The sequence below is a fragment of the Cucurbita pepo genome, chromosome 3 (genome assembly GCF_057944985.1).
Source record: "Cucurbita pepo subsp. pepo isolate OVF chromosome 3, ASM5794498v1, whole genome shotgun sequence".
NCBI classification, from domain to species: domain Eukaryota; kingdom Viridiplantae; phylum Streptophyta; class Magnoliopsida; order Cucurbitales; family Cucurbitaceae; genus Cucurbita; species Cucurbita pepo.
The window spans coordinates 12,383,715-12,406,702 of NC_141800.1; the positions used below are offsets into that span (position 1 = coordinate 12,383,715).

At 42.3% G+C, this 22,988-nt stretch overlaps 11 non-coding genes across 11 annotated transcripts; all 11 read right to left on the minus strand.

Annotated features, from left to right (window-relative positions):
- Positions 1-13,617: 13,617 nt before the first annotated feature.
- On the minus strand, positions 13,618-13,699 carry TRNAS-GCU (transfer RNA serine (anticodon GCU)). Its single transcript has one exon. It is a non-coding gene; the product is annotated as a tRNA-Ser (tRNA).
- A 1,101-nt stretch (positions 13,700-14,800) lies between these two features.
- Positions 14,801-14,882, minus strand: TRNAS-GCU (transfer RNA serine (anticodon GCU)). Its single transcript has one exon. It is a non-coding gene; the product is annotated as a tRNA-Ser (tRNA).
- A 1,180-nt stretch (positions 14,883-16,062) lies between these two features.
- TRNAS-GCU (transfer RNA serine (anticodon GCU)) lies at positions 16,063-16,144 on the minus strand. Its single transcript has one exon. It is a non-coding gene; the product is annotated as a tRNA-Ser (tRNA).
- A 1,101-nt stretch (positions 16,145-17,245) lies between these two features.
- On the minus strand, positions 17,246-17,327 carry TRNAS-GCU (transfer RNA serine (anticodon GCU)). Its single transcript has one exon. It is a non-coding gene; the product is annotated as a tRNA-Ser (tRNA).
- A 467-nt stretch (positions 17,328-17,794) lies between these two features.
- On the minus strand, positions 17,795-17,876 carry TRNAS-GCU (transfer RNA serine (anticodon GCU)). The gene has a single exon. It is a non-coding gene; the product is annotated as a tRNA-Ser (tRNA).
- Positions 17,877-18,447: 571 nt separating this feature from the next.
- TRNAS-GCU (transfer RNA serine (anticodon GCU)) lies at positions 18,448-18,529 on the minus strand. Its single transcript has one exon. It is a non-coding gene; the product is annotated as a tRNA-Ser (tRNA).
- A 424-nt stretch (positions 18,530-18,953) lies between these two features.
- Positions 18,954-19,035, minus strand: TRNAS-GCU (transfer RNA serine (anticodon GCU)). Its single transcript has one exon. It is a non-coding gene; the product is annotated as a tRNA-Ser (tRNA).
- Positions 19,036-19,586: 551 nt separating this feature from the next.
- On the minus strand, positions 19,587-19,668 carry TRNAS-GCU (transfer RNA serine (anticodon GCU)). Its single transcript has one exon. It is a non-coding gene; the product is annotated as a tRNA-Ser (tRNA).
- Positions 19,669-20,730: 1,062 nt separating this feature from the next.
- TRNAS-GCU (transfer RNA serine (anticodon GCU)) lies at positions 20,731-20,812 on the minus strand. Its single transcript has one exon. It is a non-coding gene; the product is annotated as a tRNA-Ser (tRNA).
- Positions 20,813-21,084: 272 nt separating this feature from the next.
- TRNAS-GCU (transfer RNA serine (anticodon GCU)) lies at positions 21,085-21,166 on the minus strand. Its single transcript has one exon. It is a non-coding gene; the product is annotated as a tRNA-Ser (tRNA).
- Positions 21,167-21,787: 621 nt separating this feature from the next.
- Positions 21,788-21,869, minus strand: TRNAS-GCU (transfer RNA serine (anticodon GCU)). Its single transcript has one exon. It is a non-coding gene; the product is annotated as a tRNA-Ser (tRNA).
- Positions 21,870-22,988: the final 1,119 nt, after the last annotated feature.

Below are 22,988 nucleotides of genomic sequence, written 5' to 3' on the forward strand. Positions count from 1 at the left end.
GACCATCTGGAGTGGGTGAAGCTTCAAGACTAAGAAAGTAACTAAGAGAACCCAAATTCTTGGTAGCAAACTCAGAATGAAGCTTGTGAGTAAAGCTGTCAAGAAGAGATGGGTTGTTGCCGGTAACAATAATGCATCAACACAAAGAAGCAGATAGATAAAGTTAGATTGTTGATTAAAGACAAAAAGGATGTGTAAGCGCGACGGCAAGAAAAATCTGTTAGGCTATGGAGCCTGATACTTATTTATAGCTTGGTCAACGGTTATATCCGGTAAAACTATATTTGGTAAAGCTATATATAGTAAAGCTATATATGGTAAAGCTATATCCGGTAAAGCTATATATGGTAAATAGCTATATATAGTAGATGGCTAAATCTGGTAAAGCTATATATAGTAAACTATACCATATATATCTCTGGTCCGGTAGAGCTTTGAATATGTACTTTTCTATTCTCTGTACTCTCTCTTGTTGTACATACCTGAAGTCATCAATACAAAATCCTTTTAGCCAGAGTTCTCCTTGCAACTTTTCTCTATCCTTTTTCTTTGTGTTCATCTAGATCGAGCGTGTGCGTTGTTGTGCGATCCTAACAACTGGTATCGATCCTAACAACTGGTATCAGAGCCAGCGGAAGTCAGAGCCAGGCGGAAGTCAGTGCTAGGCAAAATTCACCACGATCTGTGAAGATGTTAATTTCAAAGATTGGAACTGAGAAGTTCGATGGATCCGATTTCGGTTTCTGGAAGATGCAGATTGAAGATTATCTGTACCAGAAAGATCTTCACGAACCTCTGTTGGAGGTGAAGCCGGATACCATGACCACGAAACAGTGGAAGCTCAAGGATCGATAAGCCTTGGGGCTGATCCGGTTGACGCTATCCAGAAACGTGGTGTTCAATATTATCAAGGAGAAGACAACGTCAAGTCTGTTGAAGATGCTGTCGAATATGTACGAAAAACCGTCGGCTATGAACAAAGTGTATTTGATGCGGAGATTGTTATGAGTCCTTGTGAGAACTTCGTTATGAGCAAACATAAACGAGTTAGCTTCACAAAGACTGCTAGAGAATTGAAGAAAAGTACCGGAAGAAGCGTCGCTGAAGCGCCAGAGGGGGTTGCATCGCCCGGAAGCGTCGCTGAAGCTCCAGAGGGGGTTGCGTCGTCCGGAAGCGTCGCTGAAGCTCTAGAGGGGGTTGCGTCGGCTGGAACCGTCGCTGAAGCTCCAGAGGGGGTTGTGTCGTCCGAAAGCGTCGCTGAAGCTCGAGAGGGGGTTGCGTCGTCCGAAAGCGTCGCTGAAGCTCTAGAGGGGGTTGCGTCGTCCGGAAGCGTCGCTGAAGCTCCAGAGGGGGTTGCGTCGTCCAGAAGCGTCGCTGAAGCTCCAGAGGGGGTTGTGTCGTCCGGAAGCGTCGCTGAAGCTCCAGAGGGGGTTGCGTCGTCCGGAAGCATCGCTGAAGCTCCAGAGGGGGTTAGGTCGGCGGGAAGCGTCGCTGAAGCTCCAGAGGGGGTTGCGTCGCCCGAAAGCATCGCTGAAGCTCCAGAGGGGGTTGCGTCGCCCGGAAGCGTCGCTGAAGCTCCAGAGGGGGTTGCGTCACCCGGAAGCGTCGCTGAAGCTCCAGAGGGGGTTGCGTCGTCCGGAAGCGTCGCTGAAGCTCCAGAGGGGGTTGCGTCGTCTGGAAGCGTCGCTGAAGCTCTAGAGGGGGTTGCGTCGGCCGGAAGGATCGCTGAAGCTCCAGAGGGGGTTGCGTCGGCCGGAAGGATCGCTGAAGCTCCAGAGGGGGTTGGGTCGGCTGGAAGCGTCGCTGAAGCTCCAGAGGGGGTTGCGTCGCCCGGAAGCGTCGCTGAAGCTCCAGAGGGGGTTGCGTCGTCCGGAAGCGTCGCTGAAGCTCTAGAGGGGGTTGCGTCGGCAGGAAGCGTCGCTGAAACTCCAGAGGAGGTTGCGTCGGCTGGAAGCGTCGCTGAAACTCCAGAGGAGGTTGCATGGGCCTGAGACTCTTGCTGAAACACCAGAGGTGAAGCAAGTGGGAGTTGATGTTGAGTTGCTCAAAGATTCACAGAGTGATGTTGTAGCGGATACTCAAGAAACTCCTGAGACCCTTGCTGAAACACCAGAGGTGAAGCAAGTGGGAGTTGATGTTGAGTTGCTCAAAGATTCACAGAGTGATGTTGTAGTGGATACTCAAGAAACTCCTGAGACCCTTGCTGAGAAACCAGAGGTGAAGCAAGTAGGAGTTGAGGTTGAGTTGCTCAAAAATTCACAGAGTGATGTTGTAGCGGATACTCAAAAAACTCCTGAGACTCTTGCTGAGAAACCAGAGGTGAAGCAAGTGGGAGTTGATGTTGAATTGCTCAAAGATTCACAGACTGATGTTGTAGTAGATACTCATGAAACTCCTGAGACTCTTGCTGAGAAACCAGAGGTGAAGCAAGTAGGAGTTGAGGTTGAGTTGCTCAAAGATTCACAGAGTGATGTTGTAGCGGATACTCAAGAAACTCCTGAGACTCTTGCTGAGAAACCAGAGGTGAAGCAAGTGGGAGTTGATGTTGAATTGCTCAAAGATTCACAGACTGATGTTGTAGCAGATACTCATGAAACTCCTGAGACTCTTGCTGAGAAACCAGAGGTGAAGCAAGTGGGAGTTGAGGTTGAGTTGCTCAAAGATCCACAGAGTGATGTTGTAGCGGATACTCAAGAAACTCCTGAGACTCTTGCTAAGAAACCAGAGGTGAAGCAAGTGGGAGTTGATGTTGAGTTGCTCAAAGATTCACAGAGTGATGTTGTAGCGGATACTCATGAAACTCCTGAGACTCTTGCTGAGAAACCAGAGGTGAAGCAAGTGGGAGTTGAGGTTGAGTTGCTGAAAGATTCACATAGTGATGTTGTAGCAGATACTCAAGAAACTCCTGAGACTCATGCTGTTGGCGAGGAACCCGGTCTATCATTCAAAACACAGAACGCGATACCATTTCACTCGGAGGTTAGTTGAAGATGGTGATGTGTTTTGAGAAGATAGAGGGTGCAAAGAATCCAGCAAACATGTTGACAAAATGTGTTGATGTTGGAATATTGAGGTTGTGCAAAACCTCAATTGGTATGGTGCAGTGAAGATGCTCATGGTCGTTTGAGAGTGAAATTCTTGGTTGACTAGATCAGTCTCCAAGTGGGAGAATTGTTAGGCTATGGAGCCTGATACTTATTTATAGCTTGGTCAACGGTTATATCCGGTAAAGCTATATTTGGTAAAGCTATATATAGTAAAGCTATATATGGTAAAGCTATATCCGGTAAAGCTATATATGGTAAATAGCTATATATAGTAGATGGCTAAATCTGGTAAAGCTATATATAGTAAACTATACCATATATATCTCTGGTCCGGTAGAGCTTTGAATATGTACTTTTCTATTCTCTGTACTCTTTCTTGTTGTACATACCTGAAGTCATCAATACAAAATCCTTTTAGCCAGAGTTCTCCTTGCAACTTTTCTCTATCCTTTTTCTTTGTGTTCATCTAGATCGAGCGTGTGCGTTGTTGTGCGATCCTAACAACTGGTATCGATCCTAACAAAATCAAGTGGGAGAAGAAATGAGCTAAAACGCTGAAACCAAGCGCGAGGAGTTTGCTTTAAGCCATAAAAGGCTTTCTTTAATAGACAGAAAAAAGTGGGAAATCGAGGATCAATATACCCAGGAGGTTGTTCCATATGAACATGTTCAATAAGAGTGCCATTGAGGAAAGCATTCTTGACATCAAGTTGTTGAAGAGGTCATTTATTTGTGACGGCAAGAGAAAGTCCAACACGAATAGTAGTAGTTTTGACAACCGGACTGAAAGTGTCAATATAGTTGAGACAAAGAACCTGAGTATAACCTTTGACAATAAGATGAGCCTTGAAACACTTGACAGATCCATCAGGCAAATATTTAATATGAAGCACCCATTTAGAGCCAACGATGTTTGTGTTGGCAAGGCGAGGAACCAAAGTACAAGTGTCATTTTGTTGTAAAGCTCAAGTTTCTTTATCTATGACAGCAACCCAAGCAGGATTCTAGCCACAAATTTGAATCATCTTGACTCAGTGGATGCAATAAGAGTAGAAAGAAGTCAAGATGAGCGTAAAATACCAAGATTTGCTAGATGACGAGTCTTGAAGATACCAATTTTGGCTCGTGTGATCATAGGATGAGAGCTCAAAGAAGAAGAGGAATCAACAATAGGTTCAATAGAGTTCAGATAAAAAGTCGAGGGTGGCAAAGAGAAACCTGCAAGAGAAGTATCAACCTAAACAGCCTCATCCACAAGGTCATAACAAATATCATATAGAGATGAGCTGGATCGAGGAATGTGCGGTAAAGAAGTGGTAGGGGGGATAAACCAATATGGTAAACATGGGGTTCCAAGAAATTTGAAATATGAAGAGAGGAAAGAGGTTGGGCCTAGGAGTTAGGGACAGCAGAAAAGTGGGTTTCATCAAATTGAGAGTGACGGGTGATGTATAACTTAGTGGTGGTGGGATCAAGACAACGGAACCTTTTATGAGAGGAACTATAACCCAAGAAAAGGTAAGGAATGCTGTGGGTAGAAAGCTTGTTAGGCATAGAATCACACAAGCAAGGATAAATACGAAAACTAAAGGAATGAAAATTTTTATAATGTCATAGAGAAGTTCAAAGGGTGACTTACCTCTCAAAAGTGGAGTAGGCAACTATAACACCCAAAAAATGAAGGGAGTTAGCTTCAATGAGGATAAGCCACTCATATAAGACCGAAAGGATCCAAGAAAAGAAATTAAGAGGATTAAGGAAGGGCAAGGGTATATAGCAAGTCATTTCTATACCCTAACAATTATTTTTCTTAATTTTTAAGGAACTTCCCCGATTTTTAATTTCTAATCGAGAAGAAATTATAAGATACTCAAGAAGGAAAAAATGACCAACCAGAGATGAAGAAGTTTTAGAAAAACTATAGATTTTTCAGAAAAAATAATAATAAAATATTCGAAAAGTGGCAAATTACCAAAATACCCCTAAAGTTATGGATAATTACGAATTTGCCATTCTGCTCAAAATCATAACCTTCTGCATAAAATCCTTCGAATCTCAAAATTCCGCCGTTCTATCTCCTCCTAAATTGGACATGATCTAAAACGTTAGATCATCAAATCCAACGGTCAGTATTCAAATTGAAAGTCGGTAGCTCACTGATCGGAGATGATATTTCTGATGAATTTTCTAGAAAATCCAACCTCCAATTCACGAAGATTCTGGAGCTTTGAATGTCAATTTAAATTTCTCCTATAGATTCTGAAGTTGCGGTAATAGTTTGGAACAAAATTTGAGCAAGGTCAAGCTCCCAATCAAAGGCAATAAGCGTTTAGATATTCAGTCTCGTTATCTGAATTTCTTCCAAATTTGAGAGCAATTCTCTATCATTTCCCTCCAAACTTGTTCCTATAGTTTCTAAATAAGATTACCCACAAGTTCTATGAAGGAATAAAGTGCTAAAAGTGCCTTGAAACCATTCCCCCAATCCAATTCGTCATTGAAGAGCTTCAAAGAAAACTCGAAAATCCAATTCGAGGATACACAAGAATTTCGTCGAGCAAGAACGAACCCAATAAGTTTCTGCACCCCCAATGAATGTTTCCATAGAACACCACGAAGAGAAATAACCTCAGGAACGTGCCCAATTGAAGAAAATCAGTTTCGGATTGAAATTGGGGGTAAGTTTCGAGTTCCTATCTACGGTCCCTTTAACTTCAAATTGAGAATTCCTTAAGCTTCAGAGGATCAAGTTGAGTAACTTTGACAAAGAAATCGAGAGCTGAAACGTCGTAAAATAGGCTGCCCAAGAGAACAAAATTAAGGTCCCACACTCAAAGTCATTCCTCCAAATCATTCATTTAGCTTGAGAAAAAAAAAAAAAAAAAAATAAGGGAGAGGTTTCATGAAAAAAATCGGCCTTGAAAATCCTTAGAATCGACTACCCAATAAAGAATCCCATTTTTTTTTGCTCCGACGTGAAAACTAATCTTGGACGAACTTTGGAAGCGAATATCTTAGGCTACAATCCACGAGAAGGTACGAAATCAATCCCTAGCTCTTCCTTGTAACACCATCTTTAAGGTTCATGAAACGTTGTAAATGTGGCAGCAGAGGCCGAGTTTCAGATGGTGGCGCATGTAAAAAAGCGCGTCTTCTTCCGGTCCAAAGGAAGAAGACGATGACGTGGCTGGTTCAACTGAACCGGTCATGTGAACTCAAAACCTGACCTTCCATTGGTTTTTCTCAATTTTAACCCCGTTCCAGACTAGTTCTCATGAAAAACTTTATGGTTCCAGAAAGTAGACACAATAAAGAGTCTGTGGAAGAAAATATGTGGTAATTTGGTTACCGGAAGCTTAAGAACGGGAGTCTTGAATGTCGACAACGAGGTAAGTAACCACCTTGGACTTTTTATTAAGAAATACTTGTAGGAATCACTTAGATTTCCATATGAACCCTAAACCAAGTTTTAGTGAAGGATATACGAAAGAAAAACTCAAAGAACCGTGAGTTAAGGCCCTGAACCGATCAAATTGCCTGAGATTTAGGTAACATTAAAATAACCCTCTAGATGAACTTCGCTGCATATAAAATTTTAATGTTGAGTATAGTATAGCATTTTGAGGTTATATATTAAATTTGGTGGTCACTCCATAAGGATAAGTAGGTAAACCAAGAAATGGTGCAAAATGACCATTATATCCCTAAGGATATTTACCTACGGTTCATGACCTAGATGACCTCCAATGCTATGAAACTTTGTAATACGTCTTATTTTATGATGCTTGATGATGTGGTGAAGTTTGAGAGCCATTGAAACTCGTTAAGTAGCAAAACCAAGAATTAGGGGTAAAATGACCAAAATGCCCCTAGGATTACTCATGATAATTCAAGGTCTATACGTGCTCCAAATGATTTGCTACTTTTGATAAGGTCTATTCTTTAGGGCATGAAGATATGTTTGAGATTTCAAGTTGATTGGAGCAAGTTTGGAACCTAAACCAAGTTAGGACCCAAGAAACACCGAGGAAACACCATAAGACTAAGACTCTTTTAGAAGCCTCTTCTAAAGAACTCACTAGGAATTTATGACCTTCTAGACTAACTCACGCTAAGATGGGCCATACGATTAAAAATGCAAGTTACAACTTATGCCTCAAGGAACTATGGACCTTAGAAACTTACAAGATTGAGAACCAAGAACAATACCAGACAAGCTTTACAACGACCCAAGTAAGAAGAATGCTAGATGTTAGACACAAAAACTCAAGAATGCTAGTAATACTCTAATCATATCCAAAGGGACCCATGAACTCCTACCAAGCGGTGCTTTCTGAGGCCCAAGAATTCCTCTTCTAGGTGGGATGCTCTGCACCATGTTTCTTTCCAAGATGTCATGTTTGGCCTCAATTTTCCCTTACCTGGATAAGATGCCCTGCACCATGTTATGGGTACCCAAAAGATTTGCAGGATTTCATGTTTATGTATGCACCAAGCACGTGACCTTTATGTTCTATCATGGGGAGTAGTCTAGGGCCATGATGGAACAAGAAGAGAGCAATTACCTTAGCCAAGAATCAAGAACCTCCTAAGACCTCCCATGGTACAACATGCTCATGACTTTGACTACGCTGCTTGGAACACATGAAGCCTTGAGTGTAGGTATTCAAACTGTATTATAGGGCAAGCCCTTGGATGTAGGTTTTCAGATTATGCTGCTTGGAACGCATGAAGCCTTGGGCATTGGTTAGCAGACCGTATCAAAGGGCAAGCACTAAGGTGCGGGTTTAGACTACGTCGCTTGGAACTCATGAAGCCTTGGACGTAGGTTAAGACTGTTTCGCTTGGAATGCATGAAGCCTTGGATATAGGATTGTGAGGTGCATGGCTAGCCGTAAATCCTAGGGGGAGCGTCTTGGAGAACGAACCAAGAATAGAACAAGAACCTAGAAAGTACCAAGAACCAAGAACAATAGTTCTAAGGCCCTTAGACGATAACCAAGGTTTTAGAATCAATGGACCAAAGTCCTCACGATAGATCAAGATAAGAACCCCAGGTCAAGAACAAGAACTAGAGGGCCTAAGTACTTACAACAAGAACAAGACAAGAAAGGATGCTTACTGAGTCTTTGTACTCATTCTTTATTCTCCATTTTTTTCAGGTAATAAGGAGCTGGTCGAGGTCAAGGTCGAGGTCGAGAGCGGACTCTAGAGCAGGTGCCATAGACGAACCTCACCTGTCGTCCTCAACCCCTTTGTTTTTAAATTTTTGTGTCCGTTCCTTATTTTGTGATTTAATCATTATGTTGTACTTTAAATTACTAATGTGTGCACACTATTTTGTTATAATATAATTTTTTTAAAATTTTAATCGTTTTATTTGCAAAAAATTTACCCATCCTTTTGGAGTCATCGAGTCAGCCTGGTCCTTACAGCAACCAGTTGATAATATAAGCTACAATGTTGAAGGTGTTAACTCAGAAACAAGGTGAAAGATGGGAGTGAAAGACAAGAGCTAGCCAGTCTCCGTCACATGACAATATTTTCTCTTAGCACGACCATTTTGAGCAGGTGTATATGGACAAGAGAATTGATGGTGGATGTCAGAAGTACGTAAAGTGAGTTTTGAAACAAGTGCTAGTAAGTTTGGCACCTTCATCACTTTGAAAAACCTTGATACGAGTAGAATATTGCTTTTTCACAAAATTTTGAAATCGAAGAAAAAAATAGCAAAGAAATCAGATTTAAATTTTAAAGGGTAAAGCCAAGTGAATCAAGAATAATGATCAATAAAAATAACATAGTAAAGAAAATTCAAATTGGATTTGACGAGAGAAGAACCCCAAAGATCACAATGAATAAGATCTAACACATGAGATGACCTACGTTCATTGCAGGAATAATGTAATCAATGACGTTTTGCAAGGTGACAAGTACTACATAGTGATGGAGAAGGCAATAAAGACATAAGAGAAAGATGACATTTTTTTATTTAAAAAAGAAATAATAGAGTAATTCACATGACCCAAGCGAGCATGCCCTAAATCATATGAAGTACGTAAAGATTTGTTTCTAAGGACAGAAATAAAGGAAGAGTTAACGCGCTCCAGCACATATAGCCCTCCATCTCTTTTACTGGTTGCCACCACCCTTCTTGTTTGACGATTCTGGATAGTAATATGATTATTAGTAAATGTAATGGAGAGAGGAAAATCATACGTTAATTTACTAATTGAAAGAAGATTTTTAGTGAGACGAGGGACAACCAAGACATCTAATGAGTGAATTTTTGGAAGAGGAGGAAGAGTACCCGTGTAGGTAATGGGTAGGGATGCACCGTTTTCTACGATCAAAGAGTTCTTACCCATGTAATTTTTATAATGATCGAAAATAGATGGATCAGTGGTCATATGGGCCGAAGCCCCAATGTCCAAAAAACAATTAGAAGCCTCGAGTCCAGCAATAGAACAGGACGTGTTAAAGGCTTCAGCAAGGTGAGCATGACCTGAATCAGGTTGAGTGTGTCGTTGGTTGCAACGGTCAGCATAATGGCCCTCCATGTGACATATTTGGCAGCGAGGGGGTTGACGACCCAGACCCGAGTGGGTTCGTCCTCGGTTGGAAGAGATTTGTTACGGGAATGAGAATGACCTTGTTGGTTGCTAAAGGAAGCAGGGTGACTTCCATGGGGTGCGAAAACAATTAGTGGCTATGAATGTCATAGGAGTGGAGTTAGAAAACTCAAGGGAGTGCTAGAACAACTCAAAACTTTCAAGTTTAGAGACTAAATCTATAAAATAGGATAGACGGGTGAGACCTATCGAGTAGTAGAAAAAATTAAAATATCAGTGCCGAGTCCACGAAGGAACTAGTGCACTTCCCAATGTGCTCAACACGTCTACCAATGGTATGAAGTTGATCACATATTTTTTTGAAGGTACAGACATACTCAACAACAAGTTTGGTCTCGCGTTTCAATAGCTACAAGTCATCCTTGAGTCTAAGTTCACGGGCTTTCGAACGATGGTTGAACGTCGTTTCCAATGTGAGCCAAACGTAACGTGCAGTGGAGAGATCAACGAAGACAACGATGGCTTCCTCGGTGAGAGAGGAGAGCAGGAGACATAGAAGCTGTTGATCGACTGCTTTTAGCGCCAAATATTTGGTGTTGAGTGTTGAGATGGTTTCTTGATTAAAGCAAGGTGATGAAACCATAGTTCCATCAACATAGCGAGCATGTCTTATGCCTTTTTTCCCATACGTAAATAACTTGGAATTTTTGAAACTCGTGTTGTATGTCTTTTAAATCACGCAAAATTTAACTTATTGTCGTTTTTCGAATTCTTGAAACCTCAAAAATTGGGAAGTGACAGATATAGGCCAGCATGTCTTGTGTCTTTTTTCCTCGTTCGTAAATAACTTGGAATTTTTTAAACTCGTGCTGGAGCAGAAAAATCTTTTAGTGGTGGTCTTCGGCTGTTACAAAAAGAAAAAAGAAAACTCTACGTGTTTGTGAGCAACGGGCCAAAGCGGACAATATCTTTTAGTAGTGGTCTTGCACTGTTACAAAAATAAAAAAGAAATTTTTATCGCCTGAGAGATTCAAACTCTCGTGGGAAAACCCCATGTACATTGCAGGCACACACCTTATCCATTCGACCAAAGCGACCTTTTTGTTGTATGAATGATTCTCGAATACACTCTCAAGGAGAGGGAGAAGTTGGTCACATATTTTTTTTTTTAAGGTACAGGCATACTCAACAACAAGTTTGGTGCCATGTTTCATCAGCTGCAAGTCATCCTTGAGTCTCACTTCACGGGCTATAATATGATGGTTGAACGTAGTTTCCAACGCAAGCCAAACGACATGTAGTGGAGAGACCAACGACGACAATAATTACTTCCTCGGTGAGAGAGGAGAGTAGGAGACATAAAAGCTGTTGATCGACTTCTATCCGCTCCAAATATTTGGTGTTGAGTGTTGAGTGTTGAGAGGAGGTTTCTTGTTCAAAGCAAGGTGGTTACCATTGTTTCATCAACATACCCTTGAATGTCTTTGTGCCTTTTTTACCAACTGTAAATAACTTGGAATTTCTGAAACTCGTGATGTATGTCTTTTAAACCACGTAAAATTTATCTTATTATCGCTGTCCAATTTCTTGAAACCTCAAAAATTGGAAAGTGACTAATATACCCCAGCATGTCTTGTGCCTTTTTTCCCGTTTGTAAATAACTTGAAATTTTTGAAACTCGTGTTGTATGTCTTTTATACTGCGCAAAATTTATCTTATTTTCGTCGTTCGAAGGGAAGTGACAGATCACATATCGGTTAGAGAAGAGAACAAAGCATTCCTTATAACAGTGTTTAAACCTCTACGCGTTCGTGAGGCAATAAGCCAAAGCGGACAATATCTTTTATTAGTGGTCTTGGGCTGTTACAAAAATAAAAAAGAAACTTCTATGCATTAATGAGGCAACGGGCCAAAGAAGACAATATCATTTAGTAGTGGTCTAGGGCTGTTACAAAAATAAAAAAGAAACCTCTACGCATTCGTGACGCAATGGGTCAAAGCGGACAATATCTTTTAGTAGTAGTCTTCGACTGTTCCACAAATAAAAAAGAAATTATCGTGGCCTGGGAGATTCAAAACTCCTGCAACGAAACCCCATGTACTTAGCAAGCACACACCTTAACCACTCGACCAAAGCGACTTTTTGTTGTATGAATGAGCCTCGAAGAGATTCTCAAGGAGAGGGAGAAGTTGGTCACATGTTTTTTTGAAGGTACGGGCATACTCAGCAACAGGTTTGATACCGTGTTTCATCAGTTGCATGTCATCCGTGAGTCTCAGTTCACAAGCTTTTGAATGATGGTTGAACATAGTTTCCAATGCGAGACAAACGTCACATGTAGTGGAGATACCAACGACGACAACAATGGCTTCCTCATTGAGAGAGGAGAGCAAGAGACAAAGAAGCCGTTGATCGACTGCTTTTCACGCCAAATATTTGGTGTTGAGTGTTGAGGAGGTTTCTTGTTCAAAAGAAGGTGGTAGAACCAATATTCAATCAACATAGCCCACCATGTCTTTTGCCTTTTTTACCGTCTGTAAATAACTTGGAATTTTTGAAACTCGTGTTGTATGTCTTTTAAACCATGTAAAACTTATCTTATTGTGTCTTGTGCATTTTTCCCCTTTGTTAATAACTTGGAATTTTTGAAACTCGTGTTCTGTCTGTTATACCGCGCAAAATTTATCTTATATCGCCGACTGAAGGAAGTAACAGATCCCATATTGGTTAGAGAAGAGAACAAAGCACTCCTTATAATAGTGTTGAAACCTCTACATGTTCGTGAGGCAAGGGGCCAAAGGGGACAATATCTTTTAGTAGTGGTCTTGGGCTGTTACAAAAACAAAAAATAAACCTCTACGCATTCATGAGACAATGGGTCAAAGCCGACAATATCTTTTAGTAGTGGTCTTGGACCATTACAAAAATAAAAAAGAGAAGCCGCATGTATTTAGGGGCCACACGCCATAACCACACGACCAAAGCAACTTTTTTGTTGTATGAATGAGTATCAAAGAGACTCTCAACGAAAGGGAGAAGTTGGTCGTGCCATCAACATAGTCCAGCATGTCATTTATACTGCACAAAATGTATCTTATTGTCGCCGTAGAGTTGAACAATGGATTCCATTAATAGTGTTGAAACTGAGTGGAAACTTGCCAAAAAAGAAATTTTCGTCGCCTGAGAGATTCAGAAACACCATGTACTTAGCAGGCACACGCCTTAACCACTCGGCCAAAGCGACCATTTTGTTGAATAAATGAGTCATGATGAGACTCTCGAGGAGAGGAAGAAGTTGGACACATATTTTTTGGAAGGTAGGGACATACTCAACAACAGGTTTGGTACCGCGTTTCATCAGCTGCATATCATCTTTGAGTCTCAGTTCACGAGCCTTGGAATGATGGTTGAACATACTTTTGAATGCGAGCCAAACATCACATGAAGTGGAGATACCAACGACGACAACAATGGCTTCCTTGGTACCGCGTTTCATCAGCTGCATGTCATCTTTGAGTCTCAGTTCACGAGCCTTGGAATGATGGTTGAACATACTTTTGAATGCGAGCGCCTTGGAATGATGGTTGAACATACTTTTGAATGCGAGCCTTGGTACCGTGTTTCATCAACTGCATGTCATCTTTGAGTCTCAGTTCACGAGCCTTGGAATGATGGTTGAACATACTTTTGAATGCGAGCCAAACGTCACATGAAGTGGATCACATGAAGTGGAGATACCAACGACGACAACAATGGCTTCCTCGATTTGAGAGGAGAGTAGGAGAAAGAGAAGACGTTGATCGACTTCTTTCAACGCCAAATACTTGGTGTTGAGTGTTTATGAGGTTTGTTGTTCAAAGCGAGGTGGTAGAACAATTGTGCCATCAACATAGTCCAGCATGTCATTTATACCGCACAAAATGTATCTTACTGTCGCCGTAGAGGAGAACAAAGCATTCCTTGTAATAGTTTGGAAACTTGCCAAGAAAGAAATTTTCGTCGCCTGAGAGATTCGAACTCTCGCGGGGAAACCCCATGTACTTAGCAGGCACACGCCTTAACCACTTGGCCAAAGCGACCATTTTGTTGTATGAATAAGTCTCGAAGAGACTCTCAAGGAGAGTGAGAACTTGGTCACATATTTTTTTTGAAGGTAGGGGCATACTCAGCAACAGGTTTGGTACCGCGTTTCATCAGCTGCATGTCATCCTTGAGTCTCAGTTCACGAGCTTTTGAATGATGGTTGAACATACTTTTCAATGCGAGCCAAACGTCACATGCAGTGAGATACCAACGACGACAACAATGGCTTCCTCGGTTTGAGAGGAGTGTAGGAGACAGAGAAGACGTTGATCGACTTCTTTCACAGCCAAATATTTGGTGTTGAGTGTTGAGGAGGTTACTTGTCCAAACCAAGGTGGTAGAACAATCCATCAACATAGTCCAGCATGTCATTTATACTGCACAAAATGTATCTTATTGTCGCCCGTAGAGGAGAACCAATTATTCCTTGTAATAGTGTGGAAACTTGCCAAAAAAGAAATTTTCGTCGCCTGAGAGATTCGAACTCTCGCGGGGAAACCCCATGTACTTAGCAAGCACACGCCTTAACCAATCGGCAAAAGCAACCAATTTGTTGTATGATTGAGTCTCGAAGAGACTCTCAAGGAGAGGGAGAACTTGGTCACATATTTTTTTTGAAGGTAGGGGCATACTCAGCAACAGGTTTGGTACCGCGTTTCATCAGCTGTATGTCATCCTTGAGTCTCAGTTCACGAGCTTTTGAATGATGGTTGAACATAGTTTCCGATGCGTGACAAACGTCACATGCAGTGGAGATACCAACGACGACAACAATGGCTTCCTCATTGAGAGAGGAGAGCAGGAGAAAGAGATGTCGTTGATCGATTGCTTTCCTCGCCAAATATTTGGTGTTGAGTTTCGATGAGGTTTCTTGTTCAAAGCAGGTGGAACCATTGTTCCATCAACATATCTAGTGCCTAATACTCGGTGTTGAGTGTTTATGAGGTTTGTTGTTCAAAGCGAGGTGGTAGAACAATTGTGCCATCAACATAGTCCAGCATGTCATGTATACTGCACAAAATGTATCCTATTGTCGCCGTAGAGGAGAACAAAGCATTCCTTGTAATAGTTTGGAAACTTGCCAAGAAAGAAATTTTCGTCGCCTGAGAGATTCGAACTCTCGCGGGGAAACCCCATGTACTTAGCAGGCACACGCCTTAACCACTCGGCCAAAGCGACCATTTTGTTGTATGAATAAGTCTCGAAGAGACTCTCAAGGAGAGTGAGAACTTGGTCACATATTTTTTTTGAAGGTAGGGGCATACTCAGCAACAGGTTTGGTACCGCGTTTCATCAGCTGCATGTCATCCTTGAGTCTCAGTTCACGAGCTTTTGAATGATGGTTGAACATACTTTTCAATGCGAGCCAAACGTCACATGCAGTGAGATACCAACGACGACAACAATGGCTTCCTCGGTTTGAGAGGAGTGTAGGAGACAGAGAAGACGTTGATCGACTTCTTTCACAGCCAAATATTTGGTGTTGAGTGTTGAGGAGGTTACTTGTCCAAACCAAGGTGGTAGAACAATCCATCAACATAGTCCAGCATGTCATTTATACTGCACAAAATGTATCTTATTGTCGCCCGTAGAGGAGAACCAATTATTCCTTGTAATAGTGTGGAAACTTGCCAAAAAAGAAATTTTCGTCGCCTGAGAGATTCGAACTCTCGCGGGGAAACCCCATGTACTTAGCAAGCACACGCCTTAACCAATCGGCAAAAGCAACCAATTTGTTGTATGATTGAGTCTCGAAGAGACTCTCAAGGAGAGGGAGAACTTGGTCACATATTTTTTTTGAAGGTAGGGGCATACTCAGCAACAGGTTTGGTACCGCGTTTCATCAGCTGTATGTCATCCTTGAGTCTCAGTTCACGAGCTTTTGAATGATGGTTGAACATAGTTTCCGATGCGTGACAAACGTCACATGCAGTGGAGATACCAACGACGACAACAATGGCTTCCTCATTGAGAGAGGAGAGCAGGAGAAAGAGATGTCGTTGATCGATTGCTTTCCTCGCCAAATATTTGGTGTTGAGTTTCGATGAGGTTTCTTGTTCAAAGCAGGTGGAACCATTGTTCCATCAACATATCTAGTGCCTAATACTCGGTGTTGAGTGTTTATGAGGTTTGTTGTTCAAAGCAGGTGGAACCATTGTTCCATCAACATATCTAGTGCCTAATACTCGGTGTTGAGTGTTTATGAGGTTTGTTGTTCAAAGCGAGGTGGTAGAACAATTGTGCCATCAACATAGTCCAGCATGTCATGTATACTGCACAAAATGTATCCTATTGTCGCCGTAGAGGAGAACAAAGCATTCCTTGTAATAGTTTGGAAACTTGCCAAGAAAGAAATTTTCGTCGCCTGAGAGATTCGAACTCTCGCGGGGAAACCCCATGTACTTAGCAGGCACACGCCTTAACCACTCGGCCAAAGCGACCATTTTGTTGTATGAATAAGTCTCGAAGAGACTCTCAAGGAGAGTGAGAACTTGGTCACATATTTTTTTTGAAGGTAGGGGCATACTCAGCAACAGGTTTGGTACCGCGTTTCATCAGCTGCATGTCATCCTTGAGTCTCAGTTCACGAGCTTTTGAATGATGGTTGAACATACTTTTCAATGCGAGCCAAACGTCACATGCAGTGAGATACCAACGACGACAACAATGGCTTCCTCGGTTTGAGAGGAGTGTAGGAGACAGAGAAGACGTTGATCGACTTCTTTCACAGCCAAATATTTGGTGTTGAGTGTTGAGGAGGTTACTTTTCCAAACCAAGGTGGTAGAACAATCCATCAACATAGTCCAGCATGTCATTTATACTGCACAAAATGTATCTTATTGTCGCCCGTAGAGGAGAACCAATTATTCCTTGTAATAGTGTGGAAACTTGCCAAAAAAGAAATTTTCGTCGCCTGAGAGATTCGAACTCTCGCGGGGAAACCCCATGTACTTAGCAAGCACACGCCTTAACCAATCGGCAAAAGCAACCAATTTGTTGTATGATTGAGTCTCGAAGAGACTCTCAAGGAGAGGGAGAACTTGGTCACATATTTTTTTTGAAGGTAGGGGCATACTCAGCAACAGGTTTGGTACCGCGTTTCATCAGCTGTATGTCATCCTTGAGTCTCAGTTCACGAGCTTTTGAATGATGGTTGAACATAGTTTCCGATGCGTGACAAACGTCACATGCAGTGGAGATACCAACGACGACAACAATGGCTTCCTCATTGAGAGAGGAGAGCAGGAGAAAGAGATGTCGTTGATCGATTGCTTTCCTCGCCAAATATTTGGTGTTGAGTTTCGATGAGGTTTCTTGTTCAAAGCAGGTGGAACCATTGTTCCATCAACATATCTAGTGCCTAATACTCGGTGTTGAGTGTTTATGAGGTTTGTTGTTCAAAGCGAGGTGGTAGAACAATTGTGCCATCAACATAGTCCAGCATGTCATTTATACCGCACAAAATGTATCTTACTGTCGCCGTAGAGTTGAACAAAGGATTCCATGAAATAGTGTGGAAACTTGCCAAAAAAGAAATTTTCGTCGCCTGAGAGATTCGAACTCTCGCGGGGAAACCCCATGTACTTAGCAGGCACACGCCTTAACCACTCGGCCAAAGCGACCATTTTGTTGTATAAATGAGTCATGAGGAGACTCTCGAGGAGAGGAAGAAGTTGGACACATATTTTTTTGAAGGTAGGGACATACTCAGCAACAAGTTTGGTACCGCGTTTCATCAGCTGCATGTCATCTTTGAGTCTCAGTTCACGAGCTTTGGAATGATGGTTGAACATACTTTTGAATGCGAGCCAAACGTCACATGCAGTGGAGATACCAACGACGACAACAATGGCTTCCTCGGTTTGAGAGGAGAGTAGGAGAAAGAGAAGACGTTGATCGACTTCTTTCAACGCCAAATATTTGGTGTTGAGTGTTGAGGAGGTTACTTGTCCAAAGCAAGGTGGTAGAACAATCCATCAACATAGTCCAGCATGTCATTTATACTGCACAAAATGTATCTTATTGTCGCCGTAGAGGAGAACAAAGCATTCCTTATAATAGTTTGGAAACTTGCCAAAAAAGAAAATTTCGTCGCCTGAGAGATTCAAACTCTCGCGGGGAAACCCCATGTACTTAGCAGGCACACACCTTAACCACTCGGCCAAAGTGACCATTCTATTGTTTGAATATGTCTCGAAGAGACTCTCAAGGAGAGGGAGAACTTGGTCACATATTTTTTTTGAAGGTAGGGGCATACTCAGCAACAGGTTTGGTACCGCGTTTCATCAGCTGTATGTCATCCTTGAGTCTCAGTTCACGAGCTTTTGAATGATGGTTGAACATAGTTTCCGATGCGAGACAAACGTCACATGCAGTGGAGATACCAACGACGACAACAATGGCTTCCTCATTGAGAGAGGAGAGCAGGAGAAAGAGATGTCGTTGATCGATTGCTTTCCTCGCCAAATATTTGGTGTTGAGTTTCGATGAGGTTTCTTGTTCAAAGCAGGTGGAACCATTGTTCCATCAACATATCTAGTGCCTAATACTTGGTGTTGAGTGTTTATGAGGTTTGTTGTTCAAAGCGAGGTGGTAGAACCACACAAAATGTATCTTACTGTCGCCGTAGAGTTGAACAAAGGATTCCATGAAATAGTGTGGAAACTTGCCAATTCCATGAAATAGTGTGGAAACTTGCCAATTCCATGAAATAGTGTGGAAACTTGCCAAAAAAGAAATTTTTGTCGCCTGAGAGATTCGAACTCTCGCGAGGAAACCCCATGTACTTAGCAGGCACATGCCTTAACCACTCGGCCAAAGCGACCATTTTGTTGTGGAAATGAGTCATGAGGAGACTCTCGAAGAGAGGAAGAAGTTGGACACATATTTTTTTGAAGGTAGGGACATACTCAGCAACAGGTTTGGTACCGCGTTTCATCAGCTGCATGTCATCTTTGAGTCTCAGTTCACGAGCTTTGGAATGATGGTTAAACATACTTTTGAATGCGAGCCAAACGTCACATGCAGTGGAGATACCAACGACGACAACAATGGCTTCCTCGGTTTGAAAGGAGAGTAGGAGACAGAGAAGACGTTGATCGACTTCTTAATATTTGGTGTTGAGTGTTGAGGAGGTTACTTGTCCAAAGCAACGCGGTAGAACAAATCATCAACATAGTCACAAGCATGTCATTTATACTGCACAAAATGTATCTTACAGTTTGGAAACTTGCCAACAAAGAAATTTTCGTCGCCTGAGAGATTCAAACTCTCGCGGGGAAACCCCATGTACTTAGCAGGCACACGCCTTAACGACTCGGCCAAAGCGACCATTCTGTTGTATGAATAAGTCTCAAAGAGACTCTCAAGGAGAGGGAGAACTTGGCCACTTATTTTTTTTGAAGGTAGGGGCATACTCAGCAACAGGTCTGGTACCGCGTTTCATCAGCTGTATGTCATCCTTGAGTCTCAGTTCACGAGCTTTTGAATGATGGTTGAACATAGTTTCCGATGCGAGACAAACGTCACATGCAGTGGAGATACCAACGACGACAACAATGGCTTCCTCATTGAGAGAGGAGAGCAGGAGAAAGAGATGTCGTTGATCGATTGCTTTCCTCGCCAAATATTTGGTGTTGAGTTTCGATGAGGTTTCTTGTTCAAAGTAGGTGGAACCATTGTTCCATCAACATATCTAGTGCCTAATACTTGGTGTTGAGTGTTTATGAGGTTTGTTGTTCAAAGCGAGGTGGTAGAACCATTGTGCCATCAACATAGTCCAGCATGTCATTTATACCGCACAAAATGTATCTTATTGTCGCCGTAGAGTTGAACAAAGGATTCCATGAAATAGTGTGGAAACTTGCCAAAAAAGAAATTTTCGTCGCCTGAGAGATTCGAACTCTCGCGGGGAAACCCCATGTACTTAGCAGGCACACGCCTTAACCACTCGGCCAAAGCGACCATTTTGTTGTATGAATAAGTCTCGAAGAGACTCTCAAGGAGAGTGAGAACTTGGTCACATATTTTTTTTGAAGGTAGGGGCATACTCAGCAACAGGTTTGGTACCGCGTTTCATCAGCTGCATGTCATCCTTGAGTCTCAGTTCACGAGCTTTTGAATGATGGTTGAACATACTTTTCAATGCGAGCCAAACGTCACATGCAGTGAGATACCAACGACGACAACAATGGCTTCCTCAGTTTGAGAGGAGTGTAGGAGACAGAGAAGACGTTGATCGACTTCTTTCAACGCCAAATATTTGGTGTTGAGTGTTGAGGAGGTTACTTGTCCAAAGCAAGGTGGTAGAACAATCCATCAACATAGTCCAGCATGTCATTTATACTGCACAAAATGTGTCTTATAGTTTGGAAACTTGCCAACAAAGAAATTTTCGTCGCCTGAGAGATTCGAACTCTCGCGGGGAAACCCCATGTACTTAGCAGGCACGCCTTAACGACTCGGCCAAAGCGACCATTCTATTGTATGAATAAGTCTCAAAGAGACTCTCAAGGAGAGGGAGAACTTGGCCACATATTTTTTTTGAAGGTAGGGGCATACTCAGCAACAGGTCTGGTACCGCGTTTCATCAGCTGTATGTCATCCTTGAGTCTCAGTTCACGAGCTTTTGAATGATGGTTGAACATAGTTTTCAATGCGAGACAAACGTCACATGCAGTGGAGATACCAACGACGACAACAATGGCTTCCTCATTGAGAGAGGAGAGCAGGAGAAAGAGATATCGTTGATCGATTGCTTTCCTCGCCAAATATTTGGTGTTGAGTTTCGATGAGGTTTCTTGTTCAAAGCAGGTGGAACCATTGTTCCATCAACATATCTAGTGCCTAATACTTGGTGTTGAGTGTTTATGAGGTTTGTTGTTCAAAGCGAGGTGGTAGAACCATTGTGCCATCAACATAGCCCAGCATGTCATTTATACCGCACAAAATGTATCTTATTGTCGCCGTAGAGTTGAACAAAGGATTCCATGAAATAGTGTGGAAACTTGCCAAAAAAGAAATTTTCGTCGCCTGAGAAATTCGAACTCTCGCGGGGAAACCCCATGTACTTAGCAGGCACACGCCTTAACCACTCGGCCAAAGCGACAATTTTGTTGTGCAAATGAGTCATGAGGAGACTCTCGAAGAGAGGAAGAAGTTGGACACATATTTTTTTGAAGGTAGGGACATACTCAGCAACAGGTTTGGTACCGCGTTTCATTAGCTGCATGTCATCTTTGAGTCTCAGTTCACGAGCTTTGGAATGATGGTTGAACATACTTTTGAATGCGAGCCAAACGTCACATGCAGTGGAGATACCAACGACGACAACAATGGCTTCCTTGTAATAGTTTGGAAACTTGCCAAAAAAGAAATTTTCGTCGCCTGAGAGATTCGAACTCTCGCGGGGAAACCCCATGTACTTAGCAAGCACACGCCTTAACCACTCGGCCAAAGCGACCATTCTGTTGTATGAATAAGTGTCGAAGATACTCTCAAGGAGAGGGAGAACTTGGTCACATATTTTTTTTGAAGGTAGGGGCATACTCAGCAACAGGTTTGGTACCGCGTTTCATCAGCTGCATGTCATCCTTGAGTCTCAGTTCACGAGCTTTTGAATGATGGTTGAACATAGTTTCCAATGCGAGACAAACGTCACATGCAGTGGAGATACCAACGACGACAACAATGGCTTCCTCATTGAGAGAGGAGAGCAGGAGAAAGAGATGTCGTTGATCGATTGCTTTCCTCGCCAAATATTTGGTGTTGAGTTTCGATGAGGTTTCTTGTTCAAAGCAGGTGGAACCATTGTTCCATCAACATATCTAGTGCCTAATACTTGGTGTTGAGTGTTTATGAGGTTTGTTGTTCAAAGCGAGGTGGTAGAGCCATCAACATAGTCCATCATGTCATTTATACCGTGTTGAGTGTTTATGAGGTTTGTTGTTCAAAGCGAGGTGGTAGAGCCATCAACATAGTCCAGCATGTCATTTATACCGCACAAAATGTATCTTATTGTCGCCGTAGAGTTGAACAAAGGATTCCATGAAATAGTGTGGAAACTTGCCAAAAAAGAAATTTTCGTCACCTGAGAGATTCGAACTCTCGCGGGGAAACCCCATGTACTTAGCAGGCACACGCCTTAACCACTCGGCCAAAGCGACCATTTTGTTGTATAAATGAGTCATGAGGAGACTCTCGAGGAGAGGAAGAAGTTGGACACATATTTTTTTGAAGGTAGGGACATACTCAACAACAGGTTTGGTACCGCGTTTCATCAGCTGCATGTCATCTTTGAGTCTCAGTTCACGAGCTTTGGAATGATGGTTGAACATACTTTTGAATGCGAGCCAAACGTCACATGCAGTGGAGATACCAACGACGACAACAATGGCTTCCTCGGTTTGAAAGGAGAGTAGGAGACAGAGAAGACGTTGATCGACTTCTTTCAACGCCAAATATTTGGTGTTGAGTGTTGAGGAGGTTACTTGTCCAAAGCAAGGTGGTAGAACAATCCATCAACATAGTCCAGCATGTCATTTATACTGCACAAAATGTATCTTATTGTCGCCGTAGAGGAGAACAAAGCATTCCTTATAATAGTTTGGAAACTTGCCAAAAAAGAAATTTTCGTCGCCTGAGAGATTCGTACTCTCGCGGGGAAAGTCCATGTACTTAGCAGGCACACGCCTTAACCACTCGGCCAAAGCGACCATTCTGTTGTATGAATAAGACTCGGAGAGACTCTCAAGGAGCGGGAGAAGTTGGTCACATATTTTTTTGAAGGTAGGGGCATACTCAGCAACAGGTTTGGTACCGCGTTTCATCAGCTGCATGTCATCCTTGAATCTCGCTTTGGAATGATAGTTGAACATACTTTTCAATGCGAGCCAAACGTCACATGCAGTGGAGATACCAACGACGACAACAATGGCTTCCTCGGTGAGAGAGGAGACAGAGAAGACGTTGATGGACTACTTTCCACGCCAAATATTTGGTGTTGAGGAGGTTACTTGTTCAAAGTAAGGTGGTAGAACAATCCATCAACATAGTCCAGTATGTCATTTATATGGCAAGAAATGTATCTTATTGTCGACAATCCATCAACATAGTCCAGCATGTCATTTATATGGCAAGAAATGTATCTTATTGTCGCCCGTAGAGGAGAACAAATTATTCCTTGTAATAGTGTGGAAACTTGCCAAAAAAGAAATTTTCGTCGCCCGTAGAGGAGAACAAATTATTCCTTGTAATAGTGTGGAAACTTGCCAAAAAAGAAATTT